General features: G+C 42.0%; 1 non-coding gene across 1 annotated transcript; it reads right to left on the bottom strand.

The window, feature by feature from the left end:
• Window positions 1-11,083: 11,083 nt before the first annotated feature.
• trnar-acg (transfer RNA arginine (anticodon ACG)) lies at window positions 11,084-11,156 on the bottom strand. The gene has a single exon. It is a non-coding gene; the product is annotated as a tRNA-Arg (tRNA).
• Window positions 11,157-13,019: the final 1,863 nt, after the last annotated feature.

Here is a 13,019-nt window from a genome sequence, read left to right as displayed (position 1 = left end):
CATTTGAAAAGACAAGGCAAGGTTTCAAGGGATGGTGGAAAACACGAATAGATCATGCGTGGTGACACCAGGTAAAACTGAGTTGTGTCCGTTTGGAAGGTTTCCAGGCGATGTCAATTTGGTGAGAGTAAACAGGAGGGAAATTCCTTCTTTCGGATGGATCTATATCAAGACTATAGAACTTCAAAACCAGCGATGAATGATAAAGAGAAGTTTGGAGCACGTTTTCCTTTTCCTTCTCCAGCTATTGAATTCGAAAATGATTACTTTTTCGCTGGGAAAAAAAAAAAATCAGAAGCTGATTCTAAAATATTGGTAAAGACGCCTGCACACACGCAAGGAATGAATTGCACCGCGACAGGGAGTCTGGGCGGCCATGATGGGTACGCGTTCGGTGCATTTGTTGCATCGAATAGCCAGTTTCTGAACTGTGGGCATTCCATGTTCCCTTATTGTGTTGCTTTGGCACATGTTCAGACAGGGGAGAAAAGTGAGTAAAAACAGTCAAGGCCCCATCAGTGATTGATCCATTGTGGAACAACCAACGGATTCACTTTTGACTGAACGAGCTCCCATTTTCCCTGCATTGGTAATGGCAGTATCCAGCATTAGAGCGGGTTTTCATGTGTTGCATTGGACCCAGCATCCTTTCTATACTGGGGTATAAAGAGATAATAAAAGCCATGGATTCCGATGACTGGAATGAAAAGACGTTAGGAAGAATGGGCAGCGTTTACTTGGAAACAAGGAAATGGAAAGGAAGCCAACGATGTAGTGAGGGATAATGCCATTTGAAAAGACAAGACGGGGTTTCATGGGCTGGTGGAAAAGACGATTAGATCATATGGCGTGACACCAGGTAAAACTGATTTGTGTCCATAGAGAAGGTTTCCAGGTGATGTGAATTTGGTAAGAGTAAACAGGAGGGAAATTCCCTCATTCGGATGGATCTACATCTAGAGTTTAGAACTTCAAAACCAGTTGATGAATGATAAAGAGAAGTTTGGAGCACGTTTTCTTTTTTCCCTCTACAGCTATTGAACTCAAAAATTATTACTTTTTCGCAGGAAAAATTATTCAGAAGCTGATTCTAAAATATTTGGAAAGACGCGTGCAGACACACAAGGAGTAAATTTCACCAGGGCAGGGAGTATGGACGGCTAGGATGGGTACGTGTTAGGTGCACACTCTCTAATTGGTTAATGTTAATTGGAAAGAAATCTCATAACACCTGCCAAGGAGCACGACTCAGTACAGAATGTGCTGATTGTGAGGAAAGGTTTAGCAGCTTGTTCCACATGAACTTTTATTGTTGTGGTTCTGTTCGCCGAGCTGGAAGTTTTTGTTGCAAACGTTTCGTCCCCTGACTGGGTGACATCCTCAGTACTTGGGAGCCTCCTGCGAAGCGCTTCTGTGGTGCTTCCTCCGGTATTTATAGTGGCCTGTCACTGCCGCTTCTGGTTGTCAGTTTCAGCTGTCCACTGTAGTGGCCGGTATATTGGGTCCAGGTAGTGGACCTATGATGGTAGTGTTGTCCCAGTGGTACGACACGACCAGCTATCCTTAGTAGCCACACACGCAGACAACAAGCAACAGGAATTCGACTGGGACAACACTACCATCATCGGTCAAGCCAAACAAAGAACAGTCAGGGAATTCCTACAGACATGACATCCATCCACAAACTCCATCAACAAACACATTGACCTGGACCCAATATACCGGCCACGACAGCGGACAGCTGAAACTGACAACCGGAAGCGGCAGGGACAGGCCACTATAAATACCGGAGGAAACACCACAGAAGCGCTTCGCAGGAGGCTCCCAAGCACTGAGGATGTCAACTAGTCAGGGGACGAAACGTTTGCAACAAAAACTTCCAGCTCGGCGAACAGAACCACAACAACATGATTTCTATATTCATTGACCTACGAAGTCGATGCCAATGGCTCATATTGTAATGGGATTCATCAACAAGAGAACTTCAGGATTAACACAGTTCTGTCTTATGTGCAGGGGGTGATTGCACAAGCACAGTATCAAGCTTCCTCGGGGCAAGACCAAAAGATGTTGGAAAGAGTTAACATTTTCGGTCCAGTGACGGTGTCCCCAGCACTGATGGTTTTCAGAAAAAATTTGGTCTATACGCAGAAGATATGTGGGGGTGCAATAATTAGGAGGAAACAAGATGTCGGGATAGAGCCGAAAGAGAGAGACTAACAGTTGGACATAGGAATCGATAATGATTTGTTTGGAGCATTAACAACTGATCACGGAGACTGTTTATGACGAACCATAGGTAGTGCGTATTGGCTGCTATGCTATAACTAGGCCGGGTGGGTGTGGCGGGGGCCAGGACATGGGAGGCTTCAGGCCTCTAAAATGATTGAAAGTAATATGGAGGGTTGCGGGGTCCTCAAACAGAAAATGGTCTGTTGCTTTTTCAGCATGCGCTGAGCTATGGTGGAACACTGCAGTCAGCCTGAGATAGAGACGTTGGTTCGGAAACATAGTTCTGTGCTAAAGGAGCAGTCAGTTTCAGCTGTCTGCTCTAGTGGCCGGTATATTGGGTCCAGGTCGATGTGTTTGTTGATGGAGTTTGTGAGTGAGTGCCATGCCTCTAGGAATTCCCTGGCTGTTCTTTGTTTGTCTTGACCTATGAGGATAGTGTACAAAATCCCATGCAAGGATTGCACAAAACGCTATATAGGACAAACAGGAAGACAGCTAACGATCCGCATACAGGAACATCAACTAGCCACGAAACGACACGACCAGCTATCCTTAGTAGCCACACATGTAAACGACAAGCAACATGAATTCGACTGGGACAACACTACCATTATAGGCCATGCATAGGTTTAATACAGCGTTTTTAATTTAAAATATCTGAATGCTCTCCTTCCAGTGTGACAGTACAGTTGTGTCAGCAAAGGGGATAACTGAGTGATTCACTTTACTTGTTCAGCTAGCGAACATTCCTGTTGTGGTAAGATATAGGGGCAGAATGTAGGAAGAGGGATGGAAAGGTTCTGAAGAAGTTTGACATAGGGACAGAGGAAGTGTTCGTGGTTCTAACCAGTTGAAGTGGGCATATTCCCAATTCAGGACGCACTTGTATCTTATGTTCCTCTCTGTGGCAAGGGAGAAAATTACAGGTGTTCTGAGCAATGTTTAACTTTCCACTTTGGGTTTGTAGTGGACTGGACTAATGCAGTTCCACTTTTCAGCAAGATTGGGAGAGATAAACCAGAGAATCACACAGTAGTGAGTCTCACATCAGTTCCAAGGGAACCTTTTGGAGCAAACCCTGAAGGAGAGAGTTAACTGCCACTTGTCCAGGCAAGGTTTCATCAGGGAGAGTCATCACGGTTTTGTTACAGAATGTCATGCCTAACAGATTGGATTAAATATATTTCATTGGCAAGCGATCAGGATTTTTATAACGAGGACAGTAAAGTTGATGTTGTTTGTGTGGATTTCAACATAGCCTTTAAGACGACACTACACTGGAGACTGGTAAGAGGATAAAAGTGAAAACGGATTTAAGGTCGCCAAGCAACTTGGATCCAAACTTAATTTGGTGGTGGTAGGAGGCACAGGATGGTGATAGAAGGCTGTTTGTGTGACTGGAACTGGTATTCAATGGTGTAACACAAGGATGAATGCTGGGTCCCATGCTGTTTGTGAATGTGTGTCAAGAATATAGAACAAGTTGTGGGAAATGGTAAGCAGAGTTGTCGATGATACGAATATGAGCAAAGTGGTTAATAGTGAGGAAGAAGGTCTTAGGATGGAGGAGCTCAGAGATGGATTTGTCAAATGTCACATTCAGATAGGGGATGTTGAAACTAACCATGAAAATCATGTGGTAATGCACATTGGAAGTAACACATCAACGGATTACTCAATGAATGGCAGGACACGCGGAAACCTGGAAGAACATATAGACTTTGCATGTTGGGCCACATATCTGTGAAGGCAGCAGAACATAGTGAAAATCACAACTTTATCAGTCAAGGCAAAATCTATAAAAGCAGATAAAGTGGTGTCACAAGTAGACAAGATGGTGAAGAACGTACTTGGCACACCTTTTGTCATTAGTCAGAAAGTCGATTATCCAAGTTGGAATATCATGTTGTGGCGATATAGAACATTGGTGAGATCACATTTGGAATACTGATTGCAATTATGGTCAACTTCCACAGGAAGGATTTTGTGAAAATTGAAACTGTCCACGAACGATTTACAAGGATGTTACGGGGACCTGAGGGCTTGGGTAAAGCGTGGAGATGGGGTAGGCAGGGCCTTTTTCGCAGGAATGTTCCAGGTAGCGCGTAACGTTCTCACCATTTATAAAATGCTGAGGGCGATGGATAAGCAACTGGCCTAAATCGTATGCGTAGAATGATGAAGTTCAAAACTAGAGGGCACAGGTTTAAGGTGACAGGCACTGGGACACACTAAATAAGGTATAGAGAGTGAGAGAATGATGGTTGATTTCCAACAGTCATTGCTTCAGCTCAGTTTTCGGTTTTAAAAACAAACTTTTTTTTTGTGAAAGTATTTTGGTGGTTAAGTCGTGAATGGAACGTTAGGGGTACTAAAATTGAATGATGTACCGATGAATAAGTGAGTGGGTACAGTATTGTCCAATGCACTATGAAATGGAGAATGTCATATGTATAAGGATCTTTTAAATTAAAGATCTTTTAAATTAATTTAAATGTTGCAGGACTCTGAAATACACACCAAACTGGCTGTGCTGGGATATGAGTCACATTGACTTTTCTGCAGGAGCATCAACTAATTCGGAAAGCAAAATGATATTTTTCATCTGTTCAGCAGTGGCGAAGCCAATATATATTCCTCCATTCCTATAAGCACTTGACGAGTTGAGTGTGCATTGCCTGATCGAAACATTCCAGTTCATGAAACTCTTTTTTCTTTTGAGAAACAGAATGTAGCAGTTATTAAACTGCAGCTTTCTCTTTTCCTGTACCAATTTTAATATTCAAACATTCAGTTGAAGTGACAGACTACTGAATTCTAAAACAATTATTAATTTTCGCTGAGATATTCAGCCTCGGTAGTTTTTTTCTTTAGTAATCTGAATGACCTGATATTTATGGGGAAAAGAATGTTGGATTTGTTTTGCATGCGACAGAAGAATCAACTGAGTGGTGACAGGTGTATCTTCATTTTCCTATGCAGTTGAGCTGAGGTAGTGTCGAGTTAAAAGTGTGGATCAGGAAAAGTACACCTGGTAAGGTAGCATCCATGGAGTAGGAAAGTCGATGTTTCGACCATAATGTTTTCGTCAGCATAATTGGAAACATTGACACTCCGGGTCCTCAGATGTTGCCGCACCACTGTGCTTTCTAGCGCCATCCTTCCTGACTCTAATTTCTCGCATTTGGAATCCTCGCCTTCTCCTCAGTTGGGGTAGTGTTAAGTACAATTCCTGAGATGTAACAACATGTTCGTAATGATAATTTGGAAATTCAGTTGGAAGCTCATCATTGATGCAATTCATTCTCCCCCTCCCATTCTGCCAAGCACATGCAGGTCCTGCGCCTCCTTCATTAACATTCCCTAAACACCTGACGCCTGAAAGAAGAAGGCCTCATCGCCCTCTTGGGCCCTTGATGCCACATGGGATCACCAGTTTCCTCATTCGTCCTTCCCTTACGCTATTCTAGTTTCATGATTCTAACTCAGCATTGCCCTCATGACCTGCACATCACCTTTCCAGCCTACCCGCTCCACCTCTTGTCAGAACTCCACCTTTACCTTCTCATCGCATTCTAAGCTATCATGCCCCCAAACCCCCAAGCGGCCCATTTATCTCTCAGTCCCCACGGCCACAAAACCTCATTCCTGATGAAGGGTTTATGCCCGAATCATCAGTTGTCCCGCTCCTCGCATACTGCCTGACCTACTGTGTTTTCTCTCACCACAGTGTCGACTCTGAGTTCTAGCATCTGCAGTTCTCACTTTCTCCACGGGGCAGTATTGTGTAAAAGTCACATGATTGGAAAAGTGCAGTTTCTGTGGCTTTCTAAGTTGTTAATATCATTTGCTCAATCGGCTCTAGCTGGAGTATTGTGTGTCTTTCTGCAATTATCATTATAGCAGGGATGTGATAGCATTGGAAACGGTGCAAAACAGATTTACCCGGATATAGTCTGTTCGAAGAGTTCCACTTATGAAGATAGTTTGGACGGACTGGGCTGTCACAAAGATGTTCTCTTTGAAAAAAAAAACGGAGCTGTACTTTTTCTCAAGGATAATGTGTCTTGATATCTTTTTTTTTATCAAAGGCGTTGTAAAACATTTCAGGCTCCGAATCGGATGAAGTGTTACAGAGATGAAAGTGTTCGCTGTGAGGCTTTTCGTTTCTCCCTCAACAGCTGAGGCTGAAGGCCAAGGATGTTATGTTTTTAAAATGAACTGTATAATGGTAAAAGAGTGGTCATTCTGGAAAGCTGAATTCCGGTTTTTAGATCCTGCAGCAGTGGCGCACGAACTAATAACCTCTCTCCTTCTGCAATTCTAAAATTTACCTGTAAGCTGCTGTTTCATTTTTACTGTGTTTAAGGTGCTTGGTTTTTTTTAGGATTGTTGTATATTTTCAGAACAGCATAAGTAAGTCTCCTTTGGACAGACTGAGTTCTGTGGGTATTCTATAGTCTGGATTTTGTTTTTCAATCCGTCATTTTGTGAATAATGTTTGTAACTAGCTTCCTCAGGTAATTTTCACCATAAACTTAAAGAAAAAAGTATAATGTTACGATCGGGGTTGTCTGCTTAATAAAGTTTTGAATGTTTTAGCCTCGTCCATAACAAATCGGGAGGTAGTTGGTGGATTAAAATAACAACTGATTGGTGCTTGTGTCTTCATTACGGGTGTTGATTTGGATTGGAGTAGACAATGCCGAGGAAAGCAATATCTCATTTAGGTACAACGAGTTGTCTGGCTATGGCAGATGCAAAGTTGGTAGTTTTACAAAAAATAATTCAGGCCTGGCTTCTGGAATTAGCAGACATGCTGAGATTGTATTTGCCTCTTTCTGTGAGGGAAGGAGAGATCATTCTCGCAATAGCTCAGCATTTAACTAAGCTGCAAAATCCATGAGTATCTTTAGAGATGGTTAAAATTTATTTGAAAATGAAGCAGCTTGAGTTAGACGCAAGAGATAAGGAAAGGACACCAGGTTTAAAGCAGTATGAGATATACGATTCTCAGCTTCAAGAATACAATTTGTGCTTGCAAGTGATATAGCTCAATCACTGGTAAGCGTGCTGCCTACTCCAGTTGAAAAGCCAGTCAAGATGCAGGCAAGAGTCGCAATGCAGGATGTTTATCAAAGGAATTTTCTTTGTGTCTTAATGCGATCACAGAGTCACAAGCTGAAGCAGGAGAAATCAAAACGCACGGATAAGGAAGCTGAAATATGATTACAAAATATTTTTTTATCAGATAAGTGGGACACAGCAGGGGACAAGCGTTAAAATGCAAGCATATTCAGTTCTGCTGTGCTACTGATTTACAGCAGAAAGAAGAAAAAATAAAGCAGTTGGATCAGAAGAAATGCACTTGGAAGGAGAGTGAATGCATCCTCGTGTGATATTGCTTAGCAAATGATATGTTAAGGAGGAATTGGAGAGGAACACATATTCAAGCAAGTGAGAAATGGGCAGAACTTTTTTACAGTAGGGTAAAAAAACGTCGTGCTGCGAGTTCCGCATGTGCCACAAATTGGAGGTTACTTCGGCATGAGGAAAACGGAGGCTAAAGTGCAAAGACATTTTTACCGGCCTGGATTGCAGGGAATGCATTTGAATTTTGCCAGACGCATCATACTTTGCAACTAAGAGGAAAACCATGGAAAATAATAAAGACTGCACGATTAATACATATCCCAGCGTTCGAGGAATCTTTCGTAAGTGTCTTCATTCATTGTGTAGGTTCCCTACATCCAATAAAAGATGGGAATAAGCATTAATTAACAGAAATTGATGTATTGACGAGATTTCCAAATGTTGTTCAATCGTGCAATATGACAGCTAAAAGGATTGTGGTAGAATTACGATTTTTTTAAAATCTAGATTAAGACTACCATCAGAGATACAATTAGCTCAATGGCCAAACTTCATATCCAAACTTTTCAAGGAGTATATAGATAGTTTGAAAATAAAACGATTCAAATCTACTGTGTCCCATCCAGAATCACACGGTGCACTGGAAAGGTGACGTCAATTATTAAAGACTATGTTGAGGTTTTATGGTTCGGAATAGCCAGATTATTTCCATAAGGGAGTTGCGTCAGTGCTGTTTGCGATCTGAGATGTACCAAAAGAATCCACCAAACTAAGTCCATCTGAAACCAATTTTGGGCATAAAGTAAGAGGACCATTAAAATTTATGAAGGAAAATTAATAAGTCAGATTACAGAGACCACACATTTGGACGATGTGTCAAATTTTAGAGTTGGACTAAATAATGTTGGGGAGTTGTAGAGACAGTATTTAAAAGTATCGCAGCAAATGGTGATGCAGGAAGTGCATGAGAAATAAAAAAAATCACAATTTTGCCACTGGGAATAATGTATTTATTTGAATTACATTAATCGGTGAAACTTTAAAGTAAGGTTTAGAAGACCTGATCAAATTGAGAGGAAATTGAGTGAGGTTAGCTACTTGATAGCGACTCCAGGCATGAAAGAATCTCACAGAATGTCCGATGGGAATATGTTCTAACGGTATTTTGGGAGAGAACGAACGCAAGTGGAGAATGTGTTATTGGCTACGAAACACTGGGAAGAACTAATGTCAGGGAATTCTGCATTGGACGTTCCTGAAATAAAATTGGATAATCCAAAAGTTGTCCAATATTGGTAAAGTTATTCAGTTATCTTCCAGAAGAAAATCGAAAAAGTTATTACTCTTGCATGGAGAGATCTGCTGAAATAAACTGGGAGTTAATAATCGAATTGTAGATGATGTAAATATCGGAGAGTTGTTCTAACTTTGTAACATCATTGCAGGCATAACCCTCTAAAATTTTACAAATTCATAAGGAGATATCACGTATGCTCCAACTGGCATAACGGAAGTGAGTTTCAATTAATGGAGTTCACCAATCACCATGGCGCCAAAGCCAGATATGTCCCAACAGTTATGTGTGGACGGTCACAAAATCAATATTGTTAGAAAGACTGACGCAAATACATATGGACAGTTGAAGGACTGCGTGGAAAAGATTGGAAGAGTAACTTATATTTCTAAGCTGGACTTCCTCAAATGGCAGTGAACCTTGTCAGAAAGGTCAAAGGCAATTTTATAACGCCAACTGGCCTGCAGACATTTAAAGTAATGCCGTTTGTACGGAAAACACTTCAGCCACATTTCAGAGGTTAACTGACAAGGTAATTGCCAGATACGCAACTGTGTGGTGTATATTGTGCCTGGTGACTGTCACTCTCTTATGGATTGAATATTTACAGCATTTATCGGGCTTGTTTGATCGAGTTCGGATGTCAAACTGGTTTGTAAACCTAACTAAAACTAAATCTGCCAAAGCCAACGTCACCTTCCTGGGATATGTCGTTGAACGCGGACAAATAGCCCCACGAAATCGAAATCGAAAGTTACAGGGGACATTTACACATTGTTGACGAAAGGAGCAGTATGACCGTTCCCCGGATTGAGTGGCTTTTACTGAACGTTTGTGCTGAATGTTATCAGTGGGACTGCTCCAGTCACCGAATTGTTAAAAACAGGCAAGAAATTTCAGTGAACACAAGACTTTCAAAATGTATTTGACAGCCTAAATACATTGTTACCTATTGCCAAAGTATCATCCACAACTAATCACAAGAAAGCTTTCAAGGTGCCCATCGATGCAAGTGATGTGCCTGTCTCTCTTCTTCTGCCCCTCTAATTTCGACCTGTCAACTTGTTTCATCTTTACTCTGTGTTTACGGGGTATAATTATCAGGAATGTTGCGTACCTTTGGAAAAGCATAATTAAGTTTATTTTGGATAGCTGAGTTCTGTGGATATTCTATGTTCCATTCACTGTGTTTCATCCCTTAATATTGTGAATAATTTTCTCTCTGTTTTAAAAACTGGAAGTCAAACTAACTAAAATATTCCGAGTAAATTTTACTATATATTCACCAAAACAAATAACGACGTTACGCTCTGCATTGCCAGCATAAGAATGTTTTGAGTGGTGTGGCCGAGGCAAAACGAGTTTGTTTTTTCTCAGAGCAAGTTAATTGTGCGGAAACACATTTTTTCTTAGATTAGATTACATTCAAGTGTGGAAACAGGCCCTTTGGCCCAACAAGTCCACACCGACCCGCCAAAGCGCAACCCACCCATACCCCGACATTTACCCCTTACCTTACGCTACAGGCAATTTAGCTTGGCCAATTCACCTGACCTGCACATCTTTGGACTGTGGGAGGAAACCGGAGCACCCGAAGGAAACCCACGCAGACACGGGGAGAATGTGCAAACTCCACACAGTCAGTCGCCTGAGGCGGGAATTGAACCCGGATCTCAGGCATTGTGCCACCGTGCCACCCACTTGACATGTACGAAATAATGAGGAGCATGGAATTAAAGATTGAAGGTAATATTTGCTCTTGATCGATCACCAGGGTTTGTAGATTTCAGATAAGATGCAGAAAGCTTTGAATAGACTTGTAGGAAAACTTTATCAGTCAGCGAGTGGTAGAGTCTGGAACTCACGCTCTATAAAGATCAGTTGGACAGTAAACCCTTCACTCTTCTCTGATTCCACTGACCAAAGAGTTTCGAAAAATGCTCAAAGCCGAGCATTACCGTGAGCAACAGTTATTCGATCAGTGGCTTTATGAAATGGAAAGATGCTCATGAGTATCGTGTGCGATTATTTGGCTTCCCTCCTGTGATGACGCTGGAACATTGACTTTCATATTCTCGGGTACATTTAATGAAGGCATTCTCTTACCTGCAGATTAGGAACTCCAACCGTATTTCGACTTCAGAAAAATCAGTTTTTATGCGTATTAGAAGTCTGCGCTGTCACCAGGCCAGGTAGGATTCGAACCTATAATCTCCTGATCCGTAGTCAGGCGCGTTATCCATTACGCCACTGGCCTGATGCGGAGCCTAAAGAGCCATGATGTTAACACGGACATCGTTAATAGCAGTCATGTTCACCAATTGAACAAGCGATAAAGATAATTACCGTCACTGCTTCAGTGCAATCTTCATCACCTTTCAAAGCAGCGAATTTTCAAAAAGAAAACACATATGTCCTCATGAAGCTTCCATTCACACTCTGACTGGTCAGTCATTCAATGTTATCACTGCTGATCTGATGAATTTCGTATCCACTTCTTCAGCATAACTGACGTGAACGTGAGCCTAATCACCACATCGGATATACCAGTTAATTTTCTGAGGTCTCGATTACAGTAACGACCTTTGCGATCATTTGAAGTTTTGTAGATATCTCGCAAATGTAATATCCGACAACCTCAGTGTTGCAATCACTACAGTGTCTCGGGGCACAGAAGTGAAAGATTCAACCGAATCTGAGTTCCCACATCTCAGTCACTGTTTCACAAGTATTCCTTTGTGCGAGTGGTTTTGTTCCTGGCATAATCTCTGCCATGATCCTTATTGCTTTTTGCATCGTGATTTTCCATGTGGCACCAGTATCATGAAATGGTTCTTCCTTGGCATTGTAAACACAGCAAGTTCTGCTCGAATCACTGTCACAGCAATCGGCATTTTTCCCGTTTTACTCCATGTAATATGTGCTTAGCAAACGCTGGGAAAATCAATCTATTTTTTACATAAAAATACTCTTCGTGGTGATCAGTTTCCTTCTTCAAACACCCGCTGTCTCACATCTTTGCGTTTCACATATCATAACCACCCTTTATCGGAGTAACCTCTCCCTCCCACAAGAACTAACTTGCCTAAACGTCCACCCTCCCATTTCACTGAGGTACTGCGCAATATAATACTCACATTTGCACTGTTCATTCTGTACTGCTGCAGTCACTGTTTTGGGTGAAAGTGCTCAATCCCATGGTCTACATCTTCAAGCAATTCAATCCATTTAGATGCACCTGTTCTGTAATTAATCCTCGTGGAGCAGCTTTTACTGACACGGACAAGAGATTACTGGAGCATCGGGCTCAGGATAAGTGCACAGCGCAGGATTGAGCAAAAGATGTTTTATTGGAAACGACAGGTTTCTGTGGCTTTCTCCAGTCGTTTATTTCATTTGTTCATTCGGTTCCCCCGAAATATTGCGTGCAGTTGCTTGCAGTTTATGCCCGGATCAATAGGGGCATAAAGTGAAGTTAAGAGCTGGAAAGGGTTGGGGAGATATGCAGTTAGGTCTAACATATGAGGAACGGCTGAGGATACTGGGATTGTTTTCGTTGGAGTTTAGAAGATTAAGGGGAGACTTAATAGAGACGTACAAAATAATACATGGCTTGGAAAAGGTGGATGCTAGGAAATTGTTTCAGTTAAACGAGGAGACTAGGACCCGTGGACACAGCCTTAGAATTAGAGGGGGTCATTTCAGAACAGAAATGCGGAGACATTTCTTCAGCCAGAGAGTGGTGGGCCTGTGGAATTCATTGCCACGGAGTGCAGTGGAAGCCGGGAGGCTAAATGTCTTCAAGGCCGAGATTGATAGATTCTTGTTGTCGCGAGGAATTATGGGCTACGGGGAGAACGCTGGTAAGTGGAGCTGAAATGCGCATCAGCCATGATTGAATGGCGGAGTGGACTCGATGGGCCGAATGGCCTTACTTCCACTCCTATGTCTTATGGTCTTATGGTCAGTTCTGCATCTCACATTACAGTAGTCATGTGATCGCACTGGAAACCGTGCAGAAATTGACCAAGTTGAAACGTTTAGGTTATGAAAACAGATTGTTTTGACTGGGGTTGTTTTCTTAAGGCAGAGGAAACTGTGACGATACTTGTTTCATATG

This window comes from Chiloscyllium plagiosum, unplaced genomic scaffold (assembly GCF_037043375.1).
Source record: "Chiloscyllium plagiosum isolate Xiang-an unplaced genomic scaffold, Cpla_swu_hap1 HiC_scaffold_48, whole genome shotgun sequence".
Classification (NCBI taxonomy): Eukaryota; Metazoa; Chordata; class Chondrichthyes; order Orectolobiformes; family Hemiscylliidae; genus Chiloscyllium; species Chiloscyllium plagiosum.
The sequence above is the reverse complement of the archived record's forward strand: the minus strand, read 5'-3'. Positions and strand labels throughout refer to the sequence as shown.